Genomic DNA, 7,500 nt, shown 5'->3' on the forward strand with positions numbered 1-7,500 from the left:
AACCGGCAGCCGTGTTGTTATTTCTCTCCCGAATTGTGTGATTTTTATTGATTTCTAAAACAAAAGTCTGGAATATTTTTATACAGTCGTTTTAATAAAGTTTTATTCTACATTGTGATATATATTTCTCGGAAATTCATAAGAGGATTTTTAGATAGATTAACATTCTAGTGGTGTAGATCCCATTGTTTGAAGTATTGTACTAGCCATTTATTGTTTACACTTACGTTAAGATTTTTAGTCACGATGTGCAATATCTATTTTTATCCTTATTACGACAACATTTATTGGAATGACACAGAATCGTCTTGGTATCACGGTAACAATAATAGCAGTAATATCCAGCGGCTACGACCAAGTCGTGGTGGTGTGCGGAAACGAAGAAAAATAAATATTCAAATAGGTCACAGACCACCACCCTTTCATACTAATAGAGCACTCAAAGTACATAACACACCACGGTGCCCAAGGTCTCTGATCAACATACCACTCAACGACACTCACAACAACATGCCAATTGTAAACGACACATCAACATATCAACAAAACATGATGACAACACCTGATCATTTTGATGAGATGCATAAACATAATGAGAACGTGGCTTGTGAAAATAAGACAATAACAACAAAGGGGGAAGAAGGGTCAATATGAGGCCAAATGAAATAAAAAGAATCAATCACCAAATCAACTCAAATCATAACACGCTTAAAATAGCAAACAGGCAAACTAACAGTGACCGTAATGGTGAACCGAGAAACATGTTGAGAACTATGACCATAAACTTTCAAAGTTTAATTCCAAAACTACCGGAATTTTGGAAATTGATATCAGAAATAAAACCAGACATAATCATAGGTACGGAAACATGGCTACATTCCGAAATAAAGGACAGTGAAATATTTCCACCAGAGACATATTTCAACGTGTTCAGGAAAGACCGAGAAGATAGGTATGTTGGGGTGCTGGTTGCAACAACAACGAACCTCTCAGTAATAAAGCTTGACATCCAAACAAAATCAGAATCGGTGATCGTAAATATCAAAACAGAACAAAGCCTACTCACTGTGGGCGCTATGTATAGAACACCTTCAAACTCAACTATGGAACAAATGACTGAGATAACACGCTGTATTGATAGCCTAGACCCGAAAAATGTACTCTGGTTAAGCGGAGACCTGAACCTACCTGATATCAATTGGGAACAAGAAAAAATAATCAGTTACCAATATCCTTCATTTATAAACCAAGCATTTATTAACAAATTGCAAGATTTTGGCCTGAGTCAAATAAACAAAAATCCAACAAGGGGTACAAATATCCTCGACTTATTTATCACAAATCGACCAAATTTAATTGTCAAGTGTACAACCATTCCAGGCATTAGTGACCATGACATTCTCATCACGGAAAGCACTATCAAAGCAAACAAAATCACAAAAAAATCACACCCTATTACTATTTGGAAAAAGGCAAATATCGCCGAAATGCGGACAGAAACACGTCTTTTTAGTGAAAACATAATTAATCAACATCTAGAAAGCACTGAGGATGTTTGGACTGCCATCAACGACCACCTAAACAAAATGATGACCAAACATGTACCAACGAAGAAAAGCTCAAGGAAATTTCACCAACCATGGATAAACACCACCGTCAAACGATTATCTAGACGGAAACAAAAGGCATGGAGCAGAGCGAGAAAGTCCAACAGTAAGAAAGACTGGTACAATTATGCCCGACTGAAAAAAGAAACACAAAAAGAGAGTAGAAAGGCCTATCATAATCATGTTAAGGAACTTGTTAGTGAAGACTCAAACAAAAAGCTCTGGAAATTTATAAAAGTAGGAGGTGCGATTCGGTTGGTATAGCGCCCCTTGAGCATGATCGTGTATTATACTCTGATGCAAAGGAAAAAGCAGACATACTTAATAACCAATTCTGCTCTGTTTTTGCTTCAAAAGCTCATACCAAAATTACCACTCAACAACTACAAGGCGAAGAAAACGATTACAACACTATGGCCGAAATCAATGTGACAGTAGAGGGCGTTTCCAAACTCCTCGCCACTCTAGATCCAAAGAAAGCATGTGGCCCAGACAAAATACCATCCCGTCTCTTAAAGATATTGAGTAACGAATTTGCACCTGCCCTCACACATTTTTTCAAACTCTCTCTTGAAACGGGAGACATACCAATTGTTTGGAAGCACGCTCTTGTCCAACCCATCTACAAGAAAGGTGATAGAAGCAGGGCTCAAAACTACCGTCCAATTTCATTAACCTGCATTTGCTGCAAACTGTTGGAGCATATAGTGAGATCCTCAATAACTGAATATCTCGAAACTAACAGTATTTTTTGTGATGAACAGCACGGATTTAAGAAGCACCACTCATGTCAAACTCAACTTCTATCATTAACACATGATCTGTCAGCTGCTATTGATAAAGGAGGTCAAATTGATCTAGTGCTACTGGACTTTGCCAAGGCCTTCGACAAGGTCCCTCACCATCGGTTAATCCAGAAATTGTATGACGTTGGTATCAGGAACAAAACCTTACAATGGATTGCAACTTTTCTGGACAATCGCACCCAACAAGTTCTTGTCGATGGCGAGACTTCCACTATCGGGATGGTGACATCGGGCGTACCTCAGGGCTCAGTCCTTGGGCCCGTCCTATTTTTAGTGTACATAAACGATCTTCCACGAGGTATAAGGTCAAAAGTGCGCCTCTTTGCTGACGACACAGCATTATATAATCAGATAAAAACAACAGACGACTGCAAAACACTAAATGAAGATCTAGCTAAATTACAAGAATGGGAAACAATAAATCAAATGGAATTTAACGTATCAAAGTGCAATGTTCTAACCATCACAAATAAGAAAGCACCTATAACATTTGAATACCAACTTCATGGTCAAAACCTGGAACATGTAAAGACAGCAAAATACCTTGGCATTGAGTTTGCTAAAAACCTCAAATGGAATGACCACATATGTCACCTGGCTTCAAAGGCAAATCAAACAAGCGCTTACATCACCCGCAATTTAAAAAGATGCCCAATCACAACTCAAACCCTTGCTTTTAAAACTATTGTTAGACCAATTTTGGAGTATGGCAGCTCAATTTGGGACCCATATACAAAGAAAAACATCGACACCTTAGAAAACATCCAAAGAAAAACAGCAAGACGCATCACAAACACATTCGATCCTTTCTCAAGTGCGTCTGAAATATCACAACGGATTGGCCTTGAACCTCTGGAAAAGAGAAGAAAGATAGATAAACTTAAATTGTTCCACAAGATCTACTACAAAAATTCGTGCCTTAAACGTCCAAACGACATCAAAGATATCGGCACAAGAAATACGAGGGGACACACAGCAAGAGTAACCATCCCAACATCAAAAACAGACGCCCACATGTATTCGTTTTTCCCTTCCACTGCCCGACTATGGAATAGCCTCCCAGCTGAAGTGGCTGAAAACGGTTGCCAACATGCCTTCACGCGATTGCTGGAGTTCACAACGTGACTTTTTAATCTATGTGGTTTTAGTATTATGTGCAGAGTTTTAGCAAGTTTAAAATGTAAAACACTACAAACTGTGGAGTGATCCTCGACAATATTGGAGGTTTCCACAAGACGAAGAAGAAGAAGAAGAAGAAGTACTAAAACGGAAGAAAAAGCCATCCTCAATGCAACAAAAGAACTATCCAGAGATCACAGAATATACGGGAAAAATGTGGTTTACTTGACAGACTCTGATGATGCTCTCCGGTCTATTGAAAATTACCAGGACTCTGAAGCCGCACACACTGTGGAGGCACTTGAGGGCTTATCTGATAAAACAGGAAAAATTGTGCTGCAGTGGATTCCAAGTCATGTAGGTATATATGGCAATGAAATTGCCGATCAACTGGCCAAAGAAGGAGCCCAAAAGGAACAACCGAAGTCGTCAATCACTTACCATCAGCAAAAGAAAATAATAAAGCTAAAAATAGACAAAGAAAGGAATGACACACACCTGGAACACAACAAGCAGGATCCAATCCATGCCATTCAGCGAAGTAGCCAAGTCACTCTATTCCGCTTCCGAACAGGACACAATAGACTAAGAGGACATATGTTTGCAAAGCTAGGTATTGGAACAACCCCTTATTGCCCATGTGGAACCGGCCATGAAACCACTTTACATGTGCTTATGGATTGCCCATTATACAACGTGCAACGTTCGAACCACTGGGTCACCCCTACAACACTCAACACAAAGCTCTATGGTGAGGCTGAGGACCTAAAGCGGACCACAGACTTCATAGCAGATATCGGACTGCAGCCATAGATGTCCATCAGAGGAACGAAGAAGAAGAAGAAGAAGATTCATTACGAGGGAAGTGACGTCAAGACTGTTGAAGCCTATTATGAATAAAGCTCGGGATTTGAGAGGCTTAAATTTTCGGCTAATAGGATGTACTTAAAGACAACTATAATCTGTCAATCCCACTATTAACATTTATCTATTTTATTTATTTATTTTTTTTTAATGCATCTTTTTATCATTTTACCTAATAAAATTATCCTGGTAATTCGGTTTTGCATATTACTTGGTTTGTAAAAACACGAATGGAATTTTCATAATCAGCATGAGTTTTTATTAAGGGTAGATCAAACTTAAAACAGTTTATGCAAATACGGCTTAGTATTAGTAGATAAAGGTAAAGCGCTTGGGAGAAATAATTGCAGTCGATTTTCACATATTATCAAAGTTTCTTTAGCATTTCCTTATTTTAATTACTAACTGACACATATTACTAATACAGCCCATCAAGATGAGTAGTGATTTTTATGTTTTCTCAACTAGGACACAAAGTTACATACAACGCTGCTGTTTCTTCGTCTGTTCATTTAGAACTATGTAGTACCCACGTAGTCCAATAAATAATGTCACGTTGCCACTAAAGTGTCTCAAAACTAGTTCCCACTTTCATGTTATGTTGCTCTTTATAATATATATATATATATATATATATATATATATATATATATATATATATATATATATATATATATATATATATATATATATATATATATATATATCGGCCTTTTTCAAAAAACTGCCAAATTCCTGTCCTGTGACGAAAATTGGATCTTTGAAATATTGGATGCATATATTGTTAGCAAATACTTGCTTATACAGTTTCACTACACATTACTAACTTATATGAAACATAAAAAACGAAAATCGAGAGAGATTCAGGATAGATATGACGTTTTGTATTGACTGGGGTAGAGGAAAATACCCTGTTCTTTTTTTTCATGATGGCTTTAAGTCGAATTTTTAACAAAATGGAGTGTCTTGTTGTATACACCTATGAATTCACCTGATGCAAATTGCCATCTTCTAACATCCTCATAAAAGTTTGTAACAATCAGACTTTTTAAAGTTTTATTATATATTAATAAAGTCTGTCCCCAAGGGGGCTACTCATTCCTGTAACAGCAGTGAAAATTAACCAATTAAAATCCTCTTAACAATAGAAGTGCAACTAACAATGTTTTATCGCCGTAGCTGCCCCTTTACCACCACGGCCGAACCTACAAACACATGGTTTTTTCATTCAGTGTGATTTCCAGTTCAACACCGCTTCAAGAATGGTGAGTAATGTTCAACATTAGACCATGACCCTCATTCCTGTTACCAGGGCTTGTTATTTAAATTAGAACTTGTATTAAAAATAAAAAGTATCAGTTTATAGCTTTTTTAAGGCTCTAAATAATAGTCATACTTTAATGTTGGAGTAAATCATATTTTAGGGATAGTATGAATCGAAGCGAGATAAACTCATCCCTGTTACACTCATTCCTGTTACACCTTGTTTTGTAACAGGAATGAGGGATGTAACAGGAATGAGGAAAACATAACAGGAATGAGTAACAGGAATGAGGAATGTGAACTTTCATATAATGAAACACATGTTTTATTGTCACTAAGTCCTTTGGAGCATAATGGCCAGAGAATCGGAGCCTATCCCTGTTGCTGTAGCATGAAACAGACATTTAACTTATGAATACGAGGTTGGTCTATAGCAAATTACATTCCCCAGCAGCACTGGTACCATGATATACACCTGGGTGAAGCAAAGTGAAGCAACCGGAATGAATTTCCTTGATTAAGGAAACCACTCTATGGTTGTGGAGGTTTTCGAACCTGTTACCTCCCAGTCGGGAGTCCCTTTCGGTAACCACTCGGCCACGGCGCCTCCACATGGTGTATCGATTCATAGCATATTCTTTTGTTTCATAAGGATGTGTTTGGTAAAGTGTTTTGTAAACCACTGAAGTGTTACAGGCCTATGTCCATTGAAGTGGTAACATTCATTGTTACAACGATACCATTAAAAACAATTTTTATTGTTTACATATTAATTTCTTCCATTGCTGAAAGACTATTTTTAGTGCAAAGTTACCTTGCCAATACCAAATGCCTAATGTCCAAACATAGTTTGTTGCCTGTTAGGCTCAGATACATTTTAGATGATTACTATGATTTTAACGGCCCGGTATCGCTTGTACAAATGTGACATTGTATCACATAATAGTCTTCTTTGTTTCTTGACTTTATTCATGTTACACCTTGTTTTGTAATAGGAATGAGGGTGGCGAAATGTAACTTGATATTATTGTTCATTTTCAAGCGTCATAGATTTGTTGTAACGATTGTTTTATTTTGTTTTCTTATCACAAAGGCCAAAAAAGCCATGATGTCAGCCGAGAGCAACGACTTTACCGTCAAAGACGAGATGGAGTTCCTATTCGACGTGCTGTTAATCTTAAAAAAGAACAAGACAAATACCAGAGCGACAAATCGAATGGAAAGAAAAAGTCCATAAAAGATAAGACACCAAGAGAACAACGCAAACAGAGAAAAAATTGGATAAAAATTATCACACACACACTACAAACCGGAAACAGCAAAATCTTGACCTGAGTTACACTCCTTCCTCACACTCAAAATCTCCACTCCAGTATGTCTCTCGTCAAAGATATCAAGCTACTAAAACAGCCGATGAAACCTAAATGTTGAAAAACCAAAGTCTTGAAGAAGTGAAAAGGCTGTCCTCTCTTTCTCAATCGAAAAAGAAATCCGAAAAGTACAAAAAGCCCTTTGACAGGTCATTAAAAATAAAAAAAAACTTTCGTTGACACCCCGATCAAAAACTAGAAAAACTTTTGAAAGATAGCATAAAGAACAAAAAAGTGAAAACAACATTACAAAATCATTTTGCACTCCTATAAGACATCAAACATTTGAGGAACAGAAGGCACATGTACACATCCGTGAAATATCTGGCAGCTGGTATGACTCTCAAAAAATATAAACTCTTGGAAAAATTCGGAAACGACGTCAAATGCCACCAAAATTTCCAGATCTTGTCAAGCAAATAGTAAGAGATTTTTTCCTGAAAGGTGACACTTCTAAATTAGCTCCAGGAA

This window comes from Berghia stephanieae, chromosome 8 (genome assembly GCF_034508935.2).
Source record: "Berghia stephanieae isolate SIO BIC M18660-M18661 chromosome 8, UCSD_Bste_1.3, whole genome shotgun sequence".
In the NCBI taxonomy this organism is placed as follows: domain Eukaryota; kingdom Metazoa; phylum Mollusca; class Gastropoda; order Nudibranchia; family Aeolidiidae; genus Berghia; species Berghia stephanieae.